Source organism: Eptatretus burgeri, chromosome 3 (assembly GCF_056783735.1).
Source record: "Eptatretus burgeri isolate ZD-2024b chromosome 3, Ebu_testis_v1, whole genome shotgun sequence".
NCBI classification, from domain to species: Eukaryota; Metazoa; Chordata; class Myxini; order Myxiniformes; family Myxinidae; genus Eptatretus; species Eptatretus burgeri.
In genome coordinates, this window is record NC_140963.1 from 132572043 (window position 1) to 132593514 (window position 21472).

The 21472-nt window shown below is 45.3% G+C and overlaps 1 protein-coding gene and 1 pseudogene across 8 annotated transcripts in view; one reads left to right on the plus strand and one right to left on the minus strand.

Moving 5' to 3' along the window:
• Positions 1-11055, minus strand: part of LOC147031001 (uncharacterized) — a 30385-nt pseudogene extending 19330 nt beyond the window's left edge. The window contains exons 1-5 of the transcript XR_015056624.1: positions 10230-11055; positions 9018-9187; positions 8720-8914; positions 809-860; positions 318-665 (exon numbers count right to left, since the gene is read on the minus strand). The product of XR_015056624.1 is annotated as an uncharacterized LOC147031001 (transcript). The remainder of the gene's footprint in view (positions 1-317; positions 666-808; positions 861-8719; positions 8915-9017; positions 9188-10229) is intronic.
• Positions 1-21472, plus strand: part of LOC147031002 (uncharacterized) — a 134236-nt gene that overhangs the window by 10668 nt on the left and 102096 nt on the right. For 2 of the 7 annotated variants that reach the window (XR_015056620.1, XR_015056622.1), the window contains exons 3-8: positions 4117-4299; positions 4543-5337; positions 5546-5779; positions 5889-6000; positions 8791-8884; positions 20534-20687. The gene's annotated coding sequence lies outside the window, so the exon portion shown is untranslated. Of the gene's footprint in view, positions 1-4116; positions 4300-4542; positions 5338-5545; positions 5780-5888; positions 6001-8790; positions 8885-20533; positions 20688-21472 lie in introns of those variants that run through there. The other 5 variants (XM_085875644.1, XM_085875647.1, XR_015056619.1 and 2 more) reach the window with 4 other exon arrangements.

Consider the following 21472-nt stretch of genomic DNA (forward strand, 5'->3'; position numbering starts at 1 on the left):
AAATAAAAACATGAAGGTCTGATGAGGCATCCAATAGACGGCGATGTTTGACATCTTCGAGGAAATTAAAATGACGCAAAAAAATCCACCAAAGGTCAAGCGTATGCACATACTACAAAACCAACGGCAAAATGATGCCATTTCAGATTGTGGCGATGTGATGTGCTGTGGTGGGGGTATCACTGTGAGCTTAATGATAACAGAGAGGGAAGCTGTTGCCACTTTCAGGGAAATTACGAACAAAGATGGTTTCTTACAATGAAGAACATTCATAGAGCATGATCACTGGGTGGTAATAATCAGTGATTAGATCTTACCGGGTGTGAATGACAGCACAGAGAGGACCCACTCTCTCCATGTCCCGTCCTCTCCAGGATCAATCAGGCACCAGTATCTCTCGAGATCATCCCTCATGACACCAGAGGGAGGCAGCAAGCAGTGGGAGCTTTCAGGACAGGAATCCTGTCCAGGTTCCAGCATTCCATGGTTTCTCTGTTTACTTTTCCCCAGACAGGAGGCAAGGATGTCTGCCCGTGTTCCGGCCACTGCGATCACCCGGTTGTGGCCTTCAGCACTTCGAAGCATCCACAGCAACGAGAACTTGCTACCAGGGGGATTTTGTATCTCACATGAGAGGAGAGGAGTTCCCATGAGAGGATTCGGAACTGCAATGAGAAACAATGAAATTACAATCTTTATTTCCACAAATAACATCTCTCCACATAGTGTCGAGTTTATTCCACGTTTCTCTTGCCAAAATGCTTTCAAAACGGTGTCAAATCCCAGAATGAGAATCTACAAAACCCACCGTGTGGTTTCTTCGTTTCTCTCTCCTCCAAAGCGTCACATGAACTGGGATTCTGAAATTAAATAATAAAGATGGAGTATCAATACCCAGGTGTGGTGACATGATGGTAAATATATTCCAAGTCAAGTTAAGGTTGAGCAGGCCAAAAAAACATGGCAGCTTCAGACTCCAGCGAGGTTACCAGGGAAACGCCTTGAGACCCCAGAGAGCGAGGTGGCCTAGGATCGCCCTGATGAAGGATATAATTAAATAAGGCCATTAATTATCTACACAAGGGGTGTTTTAATTAACCCACACAACCTATTTTCATTCTTGCACTTCCTTGGAGTTTTCTTGGTATGTATGCAAAGTTTCAGGCTGCTAGGTTTTATGGTTTTGGAGTTATGGTGTTATGGAGGAGACACACTGACAAAGATGAAGTAACAATACCCAGATGTGGGAACATGATGGCAGATTAATCTTTCCTCATAAATGTCAGTATGTGTCAGTGTGTCTCCTCCATAACTCCAAAACCATGAAACCTCACAGCCTGATGGTAGATTGATTAAATAACGAGAAGGGCACTCGGTAGACCGCGTACCTCTGCCACGCAATACCTGATCCACAAGAACATATCTGGCCCAATACATTTTTGAGACATCATTCGAAATCTCGTTTTTGCCCTATCTCTCAATGGTGAAGACTCGTTTTAAAAATTAAATAATTCCCAAATCTTCACCAAAATCAAATCGGTTCGTGTTTGTCACACACTCAACCTGCCCCCCAATTTTAATCTCGATCCCTCCACAACTTCTTGAGATATCCTGCACACAATCAGGCAAGGAGACAAACAGACAGACAAACAAATGAAATTGCTCGTTGAGCAAGGAATTGCCGGAATAACTTTGTCATGTCTCCATGATCTCTGAAAAAACAAAAACCTGGAAATCAATTTGGTTCATATAAGTCGATAGCGCTACTGTTTAATGAGTTATAGCACTGAGTTTGGTCATGATCATAACTTGGAAGTCAATCGGACTTAAAATGGCGTTTTTATCGCAATTTGAAATTTTTGACCCGACCCCCCCCCCCCCGCCATTCGACCCCCGACCGCTAAGAAGGGTGTTGATGTGACACCCCAATGAGACATATGGCTGGATGCAGAATTGGAAGATGCACATTTTGGATTTGGTTTGAAGTCGATACGACCATTTTAGCGGACGTTCTTGCGAAAATAAGAATTTCGGTTTTTCGGGGACCTTTGACCTTTGACCTAGATTCACCAAAAACGACAAGTGTCTAAGTTGGACCATGGCCGATGTCTGTACCCAGTTTGGTCATGATCACTGAAACGGTGTGACTGCTACAGGGTAAACAAACACACAAACAGACAGAAAAACAGAATGACACACAACCGACCAACATAATTGTCGAAATCCGAAGGATTCTGGCAATTAACAAACACAGAGGGGTGAAAACATAACCTTCTTCACTTTCGGTGGCGGACGTAAATATCATGTTGTATATCGTTTTTGGCCCCATCTCTCAATGGTGAAGAATCGGTTGAAGAACTAAATAATTCTCGTATCCAGATCCAGATTCGGATCTTCACCAAAGTCGAAGCAATTTATCGTGGTCATATACCCAATCTGTTCACCAAGTTTCATTCAAATCCGTCCATAAATTTTTGAGATATCCTGCAATACATCATTTTTGGCCCGATCTCTCAATCGTCAAGAATCACTGAAAAAGTTCTCGTAGTCTGATCCGGATCTCACCAAAATTTAATCAGTTCATCCTTGTCACATACCCAACAACCTTCCCACCAAATTTCATCCACAACTTTTTGAGATATCCTGCACAAAGACAAACAAACAAACAAGAAGAAGACGTCATGCAGAGCACGACACTTGCAAAATCCATGAAAAAAATTTAACTTCAAAAATAATTGGTGGTTGAATTCAATGACCAAAAAAAAAAATGCAACTCCTCTTCAAATTTCAAGTCAATTGGATGAAAATTGAGGATTTTCGAAATTCCACCTTAGTTGCTGACCTTGGGCCTATGTTGACCTTTTGGTTTACGTTGACCTCATTTTATTGGCTGGTTGAATTCATTGACCTGAAATAGAAATCCTCTTCAAATTTCAAGTCAATTGGATTAAAATTGAGGATTTTAGAAATGCCACTTTAGTTGCTGACTTTGGGCCTCTGTTTACCTTTGGAACTTTTGACCTCAAAAACAATCGGCTTCTTCCTGATGACAAACTCCACCATGTGGTGAAAGTTTCATGAAGATTGGTTTAAAATTGTGACCTGAAGGCGACAGAGAGACAAACAAGAAAAAGATGTCGTGCAGAGCACGGTACTTGCAAAATCTAGCCCCCTCGACAAAGGTTGCCATGGATACATCAAATTGTCCTTTTCATTAAGATTGAAATTGACAATCTCAATCAAAGCTCAGGTCAATCGGATGAGTTTCACCTTGAATTGACCTTTAAGCTTTGTACCTCAAATAGTCGATTTCCCAATCCATTGATGCGTGCGTGTGTGTCCGTGCGTGTACTTCCAGCCTCAACATTTGAGATTTTGTTATCAAATTTTCAACAATCCTTTATTATGAGAATATGAAGAGGAGAAATGGATAAAATGTTTAATTTTTTTAAACTCGTTTTTGTCAAGTTTCGTTCGGGTACAAAGTGGACTCGGACGGGTTTAGTATTTCCAGATGATTTCTCGTTGTTGTTAACTCCGCCACCGAAGGTAGAAGGAGGTTATGTTTTCACCTCTTTCTGTTTGTCTGTTTGTTTGTGTGCAGGATATCTCAAGCTGTTACGAAACTTGGTGGACAGGTTGAGTGTGTGACAAGGACAAATTGATTCGATTTTGGTGAAGATCCGCATCCAGATCCAGATACGAGAATTATTTAATTTCAAATTGATTCTTCACCATTGAGTGATAGAGATAGAGATAGAGATGGGGCCAAATATGATATGTGGCATGATATTTCAAAAATGTACTGGGCCTGATATGTTCCACTGGACCAGGCATTGTGGGGCAGAGGTGTGTGCTCTACCGAGTGTGTGCTCTACTGAGTGTCCTTCCAGTTGTCACTTAACTCAGTTGGTTGGAACAAAGTTGTTTGGATGTGGAAATGATATGGATACAAGAACAGGATTATCCATTAATTACCCATAAATTAATCATCAGTGTAGAACATATAAATTATGATGATGATGATTATTGTTATTGTAAAAGACAAACAAGAATTAGTAACTGAAACTGACTTGGTTTCCCCTCTTCCTCTTCTCCCCTCTCCCTCTCTAACAGCACTGTTCAAACTGTTTACAAGAGCCGCACTCTCTCCCTCCTGAACCTCAACCCTGGTTATGTGGCTTCAGCTCCGAGCTGCTGGGTTTCTGTTGGGGTGCAGATTTTCCGGTTGGAAGGATGATGTCATGGGGACGTGGTCACACGGGGTAAATCGAAGAAAAACAAGCAGATGAGGAAGAGGTATTATAATAATAATAATAATAATAATAATAATGATGATAATAATGATAATATTCATTTAGGATTCCAGTCTGTTTTGTTTGAGTGTGAAGAGATTTCTTTGTGCTCACAAACCAGGACCATCATCTTCAGAGTAGTGTATTTCTTCAATCTGTTTGAATGTCGATTCTCGAGAACTCGTGTATAATTAAAATGGATGTTTGCACCAAGATACCGTCCTTTATCATTCCTTCTCTTTCCAAGATCTCCATATTCCAGGAATTCCACGATAAGCCTTGGCGAACCACGGGGATAGTGAGATCACGTGGCCACGTGGGGGTTTTCCCCCAATAGGAGATGGGGTGAGACACCCAGCAGTTATGGAGGTCATTGAGGTCACAAAACTATGGTAAACTACGATGAGGGATCTCCGGAGACAGTTCTGTGAGAAATGGCCGTGGGTTTGGTATTTTTCCTGAATCATATATTTGTAGATTAATTGAGGTTCTCACAAGCAGCACCTCCATTACCTCTTTAACCCCTCCCCACCAAAGGTCCCACTACTTCACCCCCATCCCTGGTCCCCCTTTCTTTCCCTCTTTCAGTATGTTGTATCCACAAGCAAAACACACTTTGAAAATCAACTTATTATTATTATTATTATTATTATTATTATTATTATTATTATTGTTATTCTTATTATAATACGCTAAGACATATTTTGTGGACGTATCTCCTCCGAAACTACCAAACGGATTGTCACCACTTTCCGCATGCGGGTGCTCTGTGGTCTAATGAACATCATGGGCTCTGTGAGATCGTGCCAGACGGACAGGTTTGGGAATTTTTGGCGATTTTCTAATTTTTATATTTGTTTGCATGGCGACGTGTGACGTCACCGCTGAGAGGCGTAAAGACATCATGACATCATCGGTCATTCCATGACGTCATTACGTCTGTCGTCGACAGACCGTCACCGCTGAGAGGCGTAATGCCACTCCTCGAAAACAGCATCTGCAATGTAAAACCCTCTTCTGCACATGATGACGACCTCAGAAGGTGAATTTGACACAAAAAATGTAACAAGAAACATTGTATATAAATCACATTGTGAACACTGGATACATTGACGTCCTAACGAACCCTCACTTTAGAAACTTCGCCTAGAGTACAGGTTTGGCAAGTGAAGTATTATAAGCAGACAACATACATGCCAAGTGACCCGGATTTTACAGGTTTGCCCCGATTTGTATGTGAAAACCCGCAGACCCGTTTCATTGTGGTGAAAACCCATATTTGATGGAACGTTTTACTTTCCATTCCACTCTCAAGGATTGATACACAGACCGATAGACCTGATCGACACCTGATAGTCGATATGCAAGGTACCACCATCCTAGGGCCTCGTGTCTCGTTTATTGGCTGTGTGACGTCATGAGCTGTGTGACCTCACTGATACATGACGCCATCTTATGACAAAGACCTACGGAGAGAGCAACAGGTTTGATTGAGTACAGTGCAGTATCCCATTTCATTAATGTCATTACCGTTTGAATTTGGAGGGTAGTTGGTGCCGTGAGATGTCGTTTATGTTGTTGTTTCGTATGCAGCCCGTGCCTGCTGGTTGCATCATTTTTCTGGAAGCACGATTGTGCCACTGATGCAGTGCCCCTGTTACGAGTAAGCTTCGACTCATTTTGCCGACCTCGAAAGGATGACTGTGTGAGTCAACCCACCTGGTGTTATTTCAACGGGTAAAAACAGCAGCTCGAACTCAAGACCCTAAGATCTTAAGCCAGCCACCTTAAATGTTAACCAACACCCCAACAGCTACAAGACCACCTCATCAATAAACGGCTATTCGGTATGCTGGTGTATTTTGTGTCACTCACAAAATTTTGTGCCAACACGTTGTTCGTCGCCTCCAACTTGCCATGTACGAGTCGAGTACCCACCCTTTGGGCGATTTTGTTCCAAGCATGCAAAATGTTTTTTCTGACGCACACCTTTATTAACCCAGGTACATGCATGAAGGAAAAACACCTCACTACACTGGAAAACGTGGGGACAGGAACACTGTACATACTGTAAAGAAGTTAAACAAGCTCAAATGAGCTAAGATCCTTGTCCTCTTAATGATGACGTCATAAAAACGAATATGACGTCATTGTGATGTATAAGGCTTGCGATAAATTATCTGTGCTAATGCCCGGCTTGATTCCCACAAAAAATTCAAACAGCTTGCCTCGTTTCGGAGATAACGGTAGAGGCGATTTCCATTAGCGGAGATATTATGACGTCAACTTTTTTTCTCGGAAGAATTTCCAAAATTGGAGATGGTTACTGTCTGTGCGTGGGCTTTCTGCATATACATGGCAAGTTTCACGAAGATCCGATGAAAACTCTGGGTTGTGAAACAAAAAATAGGAATGACGTCATAAAAATTGATATGACGTCAAAGTGATGTATCATATGTGCGGTATTTCATCTCTGCTAATGCCCTGTTTGATTCCCGCAAACAGAATTCAAAAAGCTTGCCTAGTTTCGGAGATAATTTTTTCGGCGATTTCCATTAGCGGAGATATTTTGACGCCATAATTTTTTTTCTCGGAGGAATTTTCAAAATCGGAGATGGTTACTGTCTGCGCAGGGAATTTTTAGATATATATGCCAAGTTTCAGGAATTTTCGATGAAAACTGTAGGCTGTGAAACAAAGAAGATGAACAACAACAACGTGAGTAAAGGCCCTGTCATACCTTGACGATTTAGCCAGCATATGCCGATGTATGAAAAGTTTGTCAAACGCTGGCACACGTCGAATACGTTATGGGTAAGTTTTGTATACGTCAAGAGCACGCTGAAGCACGCTGGCATACGTCGTAGTACGCCGAGCTCGTCGACAAATTTTAAGCATGCTCAAAATTTTTCGACGTATGACTCACACATTCCGCATACGCTGGCCATAAGTTGTAGGCACGTTATGCGATCGTTGACACACATTACTCATAAGTCGAAACACGTCGAGGTAATGTTTAGCGTACCTGAAACTTATTTCTAACCTATGAGTAACGTGCTTTGAACCTATGAGTAACGTATCTCCAACGCATATTGACGTATGTAGACGTATTTGACGTCTTTCGGACGACCACAGAACTTACTGAACGGGTTTCTAACTTACAGCTACTGTATAATGGCGATTTGGCAGCGTTTCGGGGAATACGTATATAAAAATGGGGTTTATGCAGGAGGAACCAGTCAGTGTTTCAGACTCCATGGTTTGTTTTTCTTTTTCCTTCGGCATGACGGTGATGTTAACACTTCGATTTCTCGTGCGGTTATAATATAATATAATTAATAGGCTGCCGCTCAACGATTTAAATCATAACCGCACGAGAAATCGAAGTGTCACCATCACCGTCATGCCGAAGAAAAAAGAAAGAAAAAAAATACAACAACATGGAGTCTGAAACACTGACGGGTTCCTCCTGTGAAGCCCATTTTTATATACCAATTCCCCTAAACGCTGCCAATACACCATTATACGGTAGCTGTAAGTTAGAAACACGTTCAGTAAGTTCTGTGGTCGTCCGGAAGACGTCAAATACATCTAAATACGTCAATATGCGTTGGAGATACGTTACTCATAGGTTCAAAGCACGTTACTCATAGGTTCAAAGCACGTTACTCATCGGTTAGAAATAAGTTTCGGGTACGCTAAACATTACCTCGACGTGTTTCCACTTATGAGTAACTTACAAGTAACGTTGTGTCGACGTGTGTCAACGATCGCATAACGTGCCTCCAACTTATGGCCAGCGTATGCGGAACGTGTGAGTCATACGCTGGTATACGTCAAAAATTTTTGAGCTTGCTTAAAATTTGTCGACGAGCTCGGTGTACTATGACGTATGCCAGCGTGCTTCAGCGTGCTCTTAACGTAAACAAAACTCTCCCATAACGTATTCGACGTGTGCCAGCATTTTAGACAAATTTTTCATACATCGGCATACGCTGGCTAAATTGTCAAGGTGTGACAGGGCCTTTAAATCGTTGAGCGGCAGCCGATTAATAGGCTACGCCACGTGATCGTCGGCGATACGCTGCCACGCACTATGCAGAAGTTCGACTGTCGTTGGGTATAAGTTGTGAACGCCGACAACACGCTAAGCATTCGTTGGTATAAGTTATCTATAAGTTATCGAAACGTTCTGTGTACATTCCTAATACGTTATGCATACGTCCAACTCGTTATGAATACGCCCAAAACTGAAAAAAAAACATCAATAGTTCAGCGTACGCCAGCGTTTTACATACATTTTGATACGTTGCCATACGCTGGCTAAAACGTCAAGGTGTGACAGGGCCCTAAGACTTAGAGATCCTCCAGGAGGATGTAAAAACGAGATTCCATTCCCTATTCGTGGGAAAAGGTGAGATTACCTGGGGATACAGAGGTTTATGATCGTTTCCATCAATCCAACATAAACAGGAAATTGTTTGTTTCATTCCAGAGAATGTTTCGGTGATTCTGATGTTCTCGAGGAACCAGGAAGGATTATCTCCACTCCCATCATGCCAGATTGTTACATTTTCCAGGTTTCCCAGGTAATGGGACCGCACAGTGAAAACATCTACCTGTAGAAACACGTGCACCACAGGTAACATCTCACCTGGTTAGGATATCAACATGTTTATTATTATTTTATCGACCTTGTTAAAGTGTTCTGTGAATGATTACCTGATTCGGTTCAAAAGGATCGGGATGTGTTGATGATTGTTTAAGATGATAAGATCTCAAACACTCCAATGGTCCACACATCGTGATATAAACACTGGAGTTTGTGCCAGTCCAAGAAACATCTCCTGTTTTGATGTGAATCTTGTAATTTTTTGACTCCTGGGGGGAATCTGATAGAAATCCCACATCGTTTGTACCCCGGATGTTAAACATGATGTTCAATGTTATTTTTACTTTAATAAAACTACCAGGACGAACTTACCATGTTTAACGGGCTTACAACCTCACTACCAAAACGAGATGGTGTGAGATACAAGCGGTGGGTAAAACATGCAAGCAGCATCCCATAACCCATACACCTCCTGACCCCACACACCAAGCTTGCTTGGAACATTGTGAGTTCCATCACGTGGACCTGGTATTTATCATCCCCAAAGTAAATGTACATGTTATCACCATGTTGGTTTCCTTCACACGGTGGTGCTCCGAAATGCTGCACCACGTGGTGTCATTTATAAGGGAGCCATTAACGAGTTTTTAATTTAATCGAAGTGTATTTTATTTTATTTAAACAAAGTGAATCGAATTAACCTGTTTCTCAATTATTAATTCCCTCTGCCACCGAAGGTGAAGGAGGTTATGTTTTCACTCCTTTGTTTGTTTGTTTGTTTGTTTGTGTATATCTCAAAGTTGTGAACGGATTCGGATGAAACTTGGTCGACATGTTGAGTGTGTGACAAGGAAGAATTGATTCGAATTTGATGAAGATCCAAATCCGAAATGTGGATACGAGCATTATTTAATTTTTAAAGCGATTCTTGACCATTGAGAGATTGGGCTAAAACGATATATAGCACGATATCTCAAAAATGTATTGGGCCAGATATGTTCTCGTGGATCAGGCATTGCAGTGGCGGAGGTCTGCGCTCCAACAAGTGCCCTTGGAATTGATTTATAACTCACAGCACAGTCATGTTAAACGGGTTCTCATGATATCCAATCACAATTTTAACCGCAAAACCGCCCAAGCCCTTGTGGCGATGCAAAAGGTAATCTTAAATGATCTCCGACCCGATTGCTTTCTGTGTCAGGGAGTGTATGAGGCCCCCACAAAAAATAGACTGAGCACTGCCAAGTACCCCTGCCAGTAAAAAATATTAATTTTTTTAATCTCTTGTGAGTTTAAAATGTGAAATATACCTCCAGATTTACCTGTGATGTAGAGGAGTAGAGTTGCTTCACATGAAGATTGAGTAACATCTTCTACTGACTCTTCCTTTTGATCTCCTGAAGTACAAAATGATGATGTTGAATCACACTCCGTTAGATTTCCACGTGAAGGTTCATTCAGACATCTGTACAGACCAGAATCTCTCTTTTCCACCCTGCTGATTTGAAGATCCCCGTTTGGTAGAATCTTATGATGATGACTCAGCTTTGTGCTTGATTTTTCATCACAGTTGATATCATAGCAATTGGTACGAGTACAGATGATCTCCTTCTCAACCACTCCGTCCACATCTGCATCCCTCATCCACCGTACCCAGGTAGATCGCCGAGTCCTGCAATCACACGGTAGGTTCACACAGGTGTGCTCGTTTACCTTCAGCAAGGTAATCCCTGGCTGCACCGAGCAAGTGGACTGTCCAAAGATCAACATGAAAACCAACAGCGAATCCCTCATCCTCTCCGTTTACGAACACTGCAGCAGAATGACTGAACTCGAACCACAAAAAAACACTTTACTTCAAGGACTGTGTTGTGGCCTGGTGGTTCAAGATAACATGAGGAAGTTCCAACCACAAGTTTAACACAGGTTTCCTTTCACATTCATGATTCAGAAACATTCATTTTAAAATGCTGATATTGATGTACGAAGTATCCCTCTCGTGATACAGAACATAAAACATCAACTTCGTTCATCTACATGAGGAATATTGTTCACCATGAAAGGATAATTGTGTTCATCCTCACCCAAACAAGAAACAGTAAATAATCGCTTGGTTATTATTCACAAAATAAACAAACACACCGAGATGAGGACACACAACTCGTGTTCGATTGGTGGATAAAACGATCATTTTTACTCATTTCTTGTGAGGTTAGCAGAATGGTGGTGAGGATGATACCTTGGATAACGTGTGTGTGTGTGTGTGTGTGTGTGTGTGTGTGTGTGTGTGTGTGTGTGTGTGTGTGTGTGTGTGTGTGTGTGTGTGTGTGTGTGTGTGTGCGTGTGTGTGTGTGTCGCCATCTATCCCAGCGATGGTTTCATGCGGATGGGTGTTTCAAATTAAAATGAAAGTTCCGTTTTTGGGGATGTTTTTTTTAATCCTCCATGTCAGATCTAAGCCTTTGTCGCTCCATATGTGAAAGGTAATATTAAATGATCCCAGACCCAATCCCATTCCTTAGTTGGTGAAGGGGAAGCGTTTTAAGCCCCCACAAAAATAGTCCGAGCAACACTGGGTACCCCCCTGATAGTCTGGACTAATAAATCTATACGAGACTAAAACCATGAAACCCCGCAGCCTGAAACTTTGCATGCATATTAAGAAAACTCCAAGGATGTGCAAGAGTGAAAATTGTGTTTGCGTTAATTATATAACACCCCTTTTGAAGGTCATTAACGGTCTTATTGTGTTGTATCTTTCATCGGGCGCATCCTCGGTCACCGCGCCCTTTGGGATTTTAAGGCGTATCCTCGGTAACCTCGCTGTCTGGGGTCTGAAGCCGCCATGTTTTTTGGCCTGCTCAACCACGCCTTGACTTGGAACAGGCCGCAACGATTTCTTAATGATGAAGTTCTTTTTTTTTTAACTTTCCACACTCGTATTATCAAAAGCCTGTTCATAATAGCTACGAATCGCTGTATACATCGCTTTAATGAGTTCTACAGTTATCAAATTTGGAGCTTGGAGTGATTTCATACTCGATATGGTGCAATTTTCCACGATCTACTCTCACGGACTAATTAAAGGATATCATCGAAATATTATTTCAGTTTTGAGAATCGGATATCGTCCGGACTAAATACGCGTCGAAATCTGGAGTGAAATCGGATAATTTAAAGAAATAAAGAGTCTTGCAACTCAGCCGATACACCAATTTACTGTAAAAGCAAACAAGGCTACGTTCCCTCCTCCATACTTACACAAGAAAATGTGAAAATTCCAAAACATTAAACTTATCTTTTCCTAATGTTTGGATAATTATATTGAGTGAACAAAAAATTGAGGAACATGCAAAGTTAACCGGCTTAATTGACCTGTATGATTGAATGCATTCACTGCTTGACTTCACACCCTGTCCCCCAGAGGGACTGCCTATCCATAGCATCTGCCAGATCTGTGTCTATTTTCAGAGGTTCTGTGAGGTGCACTGTAGGGACTCAAAGCAATCTGGTGAAAAATGGATGTTTTAAAAGAAAGTTATAACATTTCCGCAGACCCCGAACCGATGAACCATGTGACGCACAGACGAGCAGGCAGCGTGATGGATTATCTGCATTGTTTATTTCACGGCGATTGAACTTTGCGATGTCTCCAGGGATGTTATGCAATAACAAGCAGCTCTTTTGTGGATAAAGTCATTATTTGAATAAATTAATTTCCTTTAACTGCTGCATGTGCAGTGAAGACCAGCTTTAAAATTAAAGGGATCCTGTATGGTATGCAGCGACAGCCTGGCCAGCTGTTCCTTCTCAACCATTCAATTGGAGTCCTTGCGTGAGTGCTTAAGCCACTTGCCGAGCCTCGGACAGTCGATAGCGGGAATGTGCTATGTCATTGTGAGCGAATCGTTCACTCACTGTGGACGCTTTTGCCGCACCACATCATTCATTCGTAGTGAGTGTTTTGAGCTCAGTCACCCTGACCAAGTGGTTCACGCTCCATCCTCCTGAGCGAGTAGTTCGCGGCCCGTCCTCCTGAGCGTGTACTTCGCGCCCCGTCCTGAGCGAGGAGGTCGTGCCCCATCCTCCTGAGCGAGTGGTTCGCGCCCCGTCCTCCTGATCGAGTGGTTTGCGGCCCGTCCTCCTGAGCGAGTAGTTCGCGGCCCGTCCTCCTGAGCGAGTGGTTCGCGCCCCATCCTCCTGAGCGAGTGGTTCGCGCCCCATCCTCCTGAGCGAGTGGTTCGCGCCCCGTCCTCCTGAGCGAGTGGTTCGCGCCCCGTCCTCCTGAGCGAGTGGTTCGCGCCCCGTCCTCCTGATGGAGTGGTTCGCGGCCCGTCCTCCTGAGCGAGTAGTTCGCGGCCCGTCCTCCTTAGCGAGTGGTTCGCGCCCCATCCTCCTGAGCGAGTGGTTCACGCCCCGTCCTCCTGAGCGAGTGGTTCACGCCCCATCCTCCTGAGCGAGTGGTTCGCGCCCCGTCCTCCTGAGCGAGTGGTTCGCGGCCCGTCCTCCTGAGCGAGTGGTTCACGGCCCGTCCTCCTGAGCGAGTGGTTCACGGCCTGTCCTCCTGAGCGAGTGGTTCACGCCCCGTCCTCCTGAGCGTGTAGTTCGCGCCCCGTCCTCCTGAGCGAGGAGTTCGCGCCCCGTCCTCCTGAGCGAGTGGTTCGAGCCCCGTCCTCCTGAGCGAGTGGTTCGCGGCCCGTCCTCCTGAGCGAGTGGTTCACGCCCCGTCCTCCTGAGCGAGTAGTTCGCGCCCCGTCCTCCTGAGTGAGTGCTTCGTGCTCCATCATTTATTCTGAGCGAGTTGTTGTGAAAGAACACCCAATTTCCGAGCCGTTTGCCATATTAACGTGTTTTCCAAATTACCGAGCCCAATTTTGTTTTCCACCCGTCACGCGCAGCTGTTTATAAAGATGAATGTTTGTGAACATAGCCCTGAAATGTCTCCATATTTGGTAACATTGTTTTTCCGTGAAAGCCACTCAAGGATTTTGGGTTCTCATAATCAACTGACTCCAACCTGCTGATTCCTGCAAAATTGACGATTTTGGCCAAGCAGAAGCGTGTGCGTGTGTGTTGTTCATAAAGCATGACATATTCTCTCTGCTGACTACCTTTATGCCTCGTGTTGGCTTAATTATTCGGGTGGTGGGCTTGGGATCCTAGGGTCATGAGTTCAAATCCCCCTCAGCTGTTGAATCAATACCAGGTGTGATTAATTCTGCCTGTCATCCTTCCGAGGTCGGCAAAATGAGTGCGAGATTGCTGGTATACTGTGCCGGAGTGGTGACCCGACCAGGATTGTGCCCAATAGCCAAGGAGACTGCTTTGGTAGCACCAACGCTCTGCACAGAGCATGGTCCCAATGGATGGATCGATGGATGGAGGGATGACTCCCTTTCCCCCACCCCTCTCTCTTTCGCTTCGTCCCATCCTTGCTCTACCCATCCCAATACTGTGCACCACCCTCCTCCCACACCTCTCTCACTCTGCCCTTCTCTCTCTCTCTGTTTGTCTTTGTGCCTGGACATATCCAGACGGTGGTTTTGTCTGGACAGGAGTTTGTGTCTGAGCAGTGTTTGTCTCTGGCCAATTTGTCTCCAGACGTGTCCAGGCGATGTTTGTCTCTGGACACGTCTGGGTGATGTTTGTCTCTGGACACGTCCGGGTGATGTTTGTCTCTGGACACGTCCGGGTGATGTTTATGTTCGGACAGGAGTTTGTCTCCAGACAGCTTGGCTCGGGATGTGTCTGCACGGTGTTTGTCTCCAAACCTGTCTGGACGGTATTTATGTCTGGACAGAAGTTTGTCATTGAACGTTGCCAGATGGTGTTTGTCTCTGGACATAGCTGGGTGGTGTTTGTCTCCCGATGCGTCCGGGCTGTATTTGTCTCCGGACATGTCCAGTTAGTGTTGGTCTCCAGGTGATGTTTGTCTCCGGACAGCTTGGCTCCAGATTCGTCCGGGCGTTATTTATATTAGGACGGGAGTTTGTGGCCGGACCGGAGTTTGTCTCCAGATGAGAGTTTGGCTCCGGACGTGTGCGGATGGGCGTTTGTCTTCGGATGTGTCCAAGCAGTGTTTGTGTCCAGACGGCTTGGCTCTGGATGCGTCCTGCGGCTTTTGTTTCTGAACGTGGCCGGACAGTGTTTTTCGCCGAGCTGTGTTTCGAGTACGACTGGGAGAAAATGGATTTCAGACTTTATTTTGTTTCCATCTTCACTGTTATTCTTTGCGGAATCATTTTTATGAAACAGTATGAATCATAATTAACACACCCTCATGTCTGCCTTCCCTTCCCTTCACCTCACACTGTCTTCCCTTCCCCCACCCATCCTCACTCCTCCACCCCTCCTCGCTCCCCTCCCTCTTCTCTCCTTTCTCCTCCACCCCATATCTCCCTCTTCTCTCCGCTTTTTCTCTCTCCCCCCTTTCGTATTCTCATCAGCAAAGCGACTGGTGGTATTTGCTTGTTTTAAGTATACATTCCCCAACAACCAGTCCAGGTAGATCAGTCGTCTGGCTTTACATGCATCGGAGGGACAGCACACATTGATACTTGCCTACCTGCAAAACATCAGGACGCTAATTTATAACTGTGTATAGATTCGAACCCAAGCAAGACAGTTCAGAGGGGAGTATGGAAACGCGAGGCTGTCGTCCAAGCTTGACATCCATCATGGCCCTTGTAATTACCGACCGATACTGAATGGGCAGTAAATCATGTGACTGCTCACCACTTGTCCTGGCTCAATACCTTCCAATCTAAACCATTCCTGGAACTAAAAAATTTTCTTTTTTGTTTTTATTTGACATAAACTCTCGTGTGTCTCTGCTCATCTCGTGTTCCAAAAAGTCACGCTTCTTCCCTTAATATCACCAGCTGTATTTGATTGAATCAAGCCCAGCGTTGGCTCATGTCTCTCTCTCTCTCTCTCTGCAAGTGTTTGGTTTGAGGAACAGTTCAACCATGGGTCATGATCCTGAGAACGCAGGTTCAAATCCCACGTATTGTGAGGGCATGTTGAAAGGTAAAGTCTCCTTTTCTTTTTCTCCAAAACAGGAAGAGTTATTTGAATGAATCAGACAGATACTAACATCAATCTTTATTCTACCATGGTGAATATTTATATCTCAATATAATCACCTCTGGAGTCCCCACATTTCTACCAATGTTCAAGTAATTTTGTGACACCATCATGATAGAACTGCATCCTGGCTGACTTAATGAGCACTTCACAGCAACCTTGAGATCATCATCATCCGAAGAAAAATGGTCTCCACGAAGGTGTTCCTTAAGTTTGGAGAAGAGATTGAAATCTGACGGAGTCAAGTCGGTCTCCGGTGATCCTTTGCGGTGGTACTCCATTGACCGTCTTTTACTCTAAAGATCGTAAAGCTGCACGCAACTCTCATCTCCAGTCAGTCATCTCCAGTCAGTCATCTCCAGTCAGTCATCTCCAGTCAGTCATCTCCAGTCAGTCATCTCCAGTCAGTCATCTCCAGTCAGTCATCTCCAGTCAGTCATCTCCAGTCAGTCATCTCCAGTCAGTCATCTCCAGTCAGTCATCTCCAGTCAGTCATCTCCAGTCAGTCATCTCCAGTCAGTCATCTCCAGTCAGTCATCTCCAGTCAGTCATCTCCAGTCAGTCATCTCCAGTCAGTCATCTCCAGTCAGTCATCTCCAGTCAGTCATCTCCAGGCAGTCATCTCCAGGCAGTCATCTCCAGGCAGTCATCTCCAGGCAGTCATCTCCAGGCAGTCATCTCCAGGCAGTCATCTCCAGGCAGTCATCTCCAGTCAGTCATCTCCAGGCAGTCATCTCCAGTCAGTCATCTCCAGTCAGTCATCTCCAGTCAGTCATCTCCAGTCATCTCATCTCCAGGCATCTCATCTCCAGGCATCTCATCTCCAGTCATCTCATCTTCAGTCATCTCATCTTCAGTCATTCCATCTCCAGTAATTCCAACTCTCATCTCCAGTCAGTCATCTCCAGTCATCTCATCTTCAGTCATTCCATCTCCAGTAATTCCAACTCTCATCTCCAGTCAGTCATCTCCAGTCATCTCATCTTCAGTCATCCCATCTCCAGTAATTCCAACTCTCATCTCCAGTGCTTCACATCACTAACAATGTCATGCTGTCCTCTGCCATCTTGACAACAGGCAGGATGACTGACATTTACGATTAGAAGGGATTTGATGACTTCATTTAAATTGTTGATTGGGTTTGAATGATTTTTCTTTACAATAGGCTGACGGGTAGATTCGATGCCTTTCTCTTTTCTTCTTTGTCGGTCCCGACGGATGAGGAGTGAAAGGAGGAATTAATATTGTGTAACAATGAGGTGCGTAGTCAAATTGTTATTTGTTTAGTAGATCTGAGATTGATGGAATGACAGTACAAGGAGGATAATTGCGTGTAAAGAGGTAAATGCACCCTCTGTGGAGATTAATTCTCACCTTCGTTGGTGTGAGCTGGAGAGGATTCAGATGTTTTGGAACAGGAAGCCATTTTGTTGTTGGTGCTGTTTGAAGGAAAAGTTTTATTTTGCATGGTGCAATTGTGTATTGACGGGCTGGGAGTGTGGCTCATGGGATGTAGGAATTTGGAGGAAGACTATCGCTGTCTGGCGGAAAACAAAACTGGCCAAAAACATCTTCCTAAGCTCAAGTCTGAACTCTTAAACCTCTCTCCCTACTCCAAATCTTGGTGGCGTCGAATCAAATCTGTTTCTGATGTATGTTCACCCTCCATCCCTCCCTTACCTCAAATGGCCACACTGCTGACACTGCACGTGAAAGGGCTGAATGCCTAAACTCCGTGTTGCATCTAAATCTTGTGTCCAAAACCCATCACTTTCTCTACTCACCTTACCCAGTCACACACAACTGTCCCTGGACTCTGTGTCCTTTTTTCCTGACAAGATGGAGAGCTTGTTGTCAAACCTCGACTCAGATTCTGCAACCGGTCCAGACGAGATCAGCCCACGTGTCCTCAAAGCCTGCTCTTCTGCTCTTGCTCACCCTCTCTCTGTTCTATTCACCCTCTCATTTTCCCAAGGTCATCTGCCATCTGCTTGGAAATCGGCAAACATCACTGCCCTGCAAAAAAGGTGCAAAAACAGATCCTTGCAACTACAGACCAATCAGCCTTCTCCCAATCATCAGCAAGGTTATGGAATCCATCATCGCTTCAGATATGAAATCCTTCCTATTCTCCAATGGCTTGATTTCTGATCATCAATTTGGTTTCAGACCAGGTCACTCCACCCTGGATATGCTGCTTCTGCTCTCCCAACAATGGATGGAGATCCTCAATGCCAGACATGAAATCCGAGCCGTATCCCTGGACATATCACGTGCTTTTGACACAGTGTAGCACACTGCCCTGCTCACCAAACTCTCTTCCTATGGTATCCAAGGCCATCTCCACTCATGGCTCGCAGACTTCCTCTCCTGTCGCAGTCAACGTGTGGCCCTAAATGGAGTTCTTTCATCCCCCCCCCTTCCTGTCCAGGCTGGAGTTCATCAAGGTAGCGTTCTGGGCCCTGTTCTTTTTCTCGTTTTCATCAATGATCTCTCCGACTCTGGAAAATCCTCAACATCGCTTTGCTGATGACTCCACCCTCTGCCGTACCATCGGTCATCCCTCAGACTGGCAAGCAGCAGCTTTTTCACTCACTGCTCCTCTGGATAAAATCACAAACTGGTCCAACACGTGGAACATGTCTTTCAATCCGGACAAAGCTCACACTCTCACTATGTCTCTTTGAAAGGACCGTTTAGAAAACCCCCCCACCCACTTTCTCAACAATCCTCTGGAAGAAGTCCTTTCTTTCAAGCTTCTGGGTCTCACTATCTGCCACGACCTTTCCTGGGAAAGCCACATTTCAAACCTCGCCTCCAAAGCCAGTCGCCGACTGGGAATCCTCCGTCGTGCAAAGTCCTTCCTCGGCCCACCTGAGCTCCTGACCACTTACAAAGCTTTTGTCCGCAGCCTGATGGAGTACTGCTCTCCCCTCTGGGCTGGTACTCCTGCCTCCCACCTTTCTCGGTTTCACGCTGTAGAAACCAAGGCATTTCGGATCATTGGCATCTCTCGCAATGAGGCTGAGTCTTTGGGCCTCTCACTCAATCACCGCAGGTTGTTCGGTGGTCTTTCTGTGTTCTACTTTCTCCTCTCCAGCCTCGCCCTGCTCTCTCTGCGATTTGTCCCCACCACATTTCCGCAGGGCGCTCAAGGTCCTCCAACAACCCCCTTCTGGTAAAACTACCAAAATCACGAATCACTGCTCACCTTCACTCTTTCATTCCTCTTTTTTCCCGCCTTTGGAATAAACTCGCTCACTCTATTCATTCCCATTCTTCCCTCCAGGCCTTCAAAACAACTGTTCACCACCACCTCTTATCTTCCCCCATCCAAATCCTCGATATTTTCTACCCCCGATAATCCACCCAAGCCCACCTCCTTCAAATTTCCTGCTTTCCTTCCTGAAAGTCCCTGTAATGTCCATCTTCTATTCCCCATGTTCCCGTCCCATCCCTCTCCCTTCCACAGATCTCCTAATGTCTTTGTTCCCCACTGTTTTGTCCTTCCTACTCCCTCCCCTCTTGTCTCATGCCCCCCCCTTGATGTGTGTTGTGTGTTAGGTCTCATTCGAGCCTCGACAAGGTATACAAAAAAAAGTGTTTTTTGATATGACATTATTTTTGACTCTCCTTCCCCCACCCCCATCCTTGCTCTTCCGGCTCCCCCTTTCCTCGCCCCCCTCCTCGCTCTCCGTTCTCCCACTCCACCTCTCTCCCCTCCCTCCTCTACTGCCCCCCATTCTCTCTCTCTCTCCTCTTTCTCACTTCCACCCCCTTCTCCCGGAGTGTTAAACAACATGTGGTGAGGCGTTGCCCCCCCCTTTTTCCTCACTCTCCCTTTCCTCCTTGCTCTCGCCCTTCCTCCCCCCTTTGCAAGCTCCTCCTCCTCACTCCCTCTTTACTCTCTCTCCACCCCCTCTCCTCTCTACCCCGTCCTTGCTCCCACCCTTCTCCCGGAGTGTATGGCGACATTTGGTGAGGCATCGCTCCCCCATTCCCCCTTCCTCGCTCTTCACCCCCTTCTGAGCTCTCCCAATCCTCACCCCTCCTACTTCCCCCATCCCTCCTACTTCTCCACTTCTTCTCCATTCACTGTCCACTCTCCCTTCCCCTCCCCTCTCTGTCTTTCCCTCTCCCCTCCGTCCTCTCTCGCTCTACTCCCTCCTTTCTCCTCTCCTCCTCTCTCTCTCCTCCTTTCCCCCCTCCCTCTCTTCCTCCCCCTCTCCCCTCCTCCCTTCCCCTCCCTCCTCTCTTTACCCCTCCCTCCTCACTTTCCCTCCCCTCCCTACCCCTCGCTCTTCTTCTACCCCCTCCCTCCTCTCACTACCCCACCCCCTCTCCTCTTCCTTCCCCTCTCTCCTCTCTCTCCCTCCTCTCTCTCCCTGCCCTCCACCCTCTCTATCCTTCCCCCCATCATTAAAATCATGTTACTTCAAATGAAGGATTTACTTTAACACTGTGCAGGGTAACATGTTCTATGAACTCTAATTTTCCATGCATTCATTCATTTTCTACCTTTTTCCTTGGGCTTCTGCAGTCGAATGCAAAAAAGACAAATTTCTGCAAATCTTGAAACATTTCATCACCTGTTGCACATGGAACCTGTTTGAGAATCGAGCCAATATTATTTCGCCATATTGGATTGTTTGTCGAGGGAAAGACTCGAGAGGAGGAAGAAGACTCGTGGAGAGGTTTGTACACATCTCTATCGTCGGAGGGGTCGTGGGGCGGTGTATACGTTTAATGGAAATCGCTATTGTGATTCATTGTGATGTTGGCTCCACCTTGGTGGGGGCGAGGCTTTGTATCCATGTCCGTGTGGCTAAATGTCAATCATTTTGGAGCTGTAAATTGTCCTGTAAGCCTATGTCCTCCCTTATTATCCCTCCCTTCTATGATTATACCATCCCCTCCCAAATTCAAACCCCACTTCCGGTCCCTACCAAAATGCTTTGACCTGGTTTGCCGAGCACAGAATTGGTGGGGATTGGTGCGCACATGCTCAAGTCCTCAAGGGGGGGGGGGGGCAGATTATAAGAATGGAAGTCTACAGTGCCGTCAGTCAGTGTGGAGAGTCAGTGCCAAGCGAGGCCTGTGGGAAAGAGAAGAGAGAATGAAGAAAAAATGACAACTGAGGGTTCAGAGTGTTGAGGAAGAGAGAAAGACGAGGCTGTTACTTTGTGCTGGAGAGTGTTTTAGACATTGGAGGAATGACGAGCACTGAAGGATCATTGGAGCCGGTGATGAGCTGCGCACCACACTCTGTACCAGCCTGCCCAAGCTTCTGTACAATGACCCTGTGGTGCACGCACTGGCAGCGCACCATTCTCCCCATTATCCCCCATTTCTTACCCATTCCCACTTTCGTTTTTATTATAATTTACAAATCCCACAATCTCTACCCATCCTTTTCTGTTGTCAACATTGTTACTGCAGTTGGGCCTGAAGTTAAGATTGTTTGTCTTGTCTCACGCAG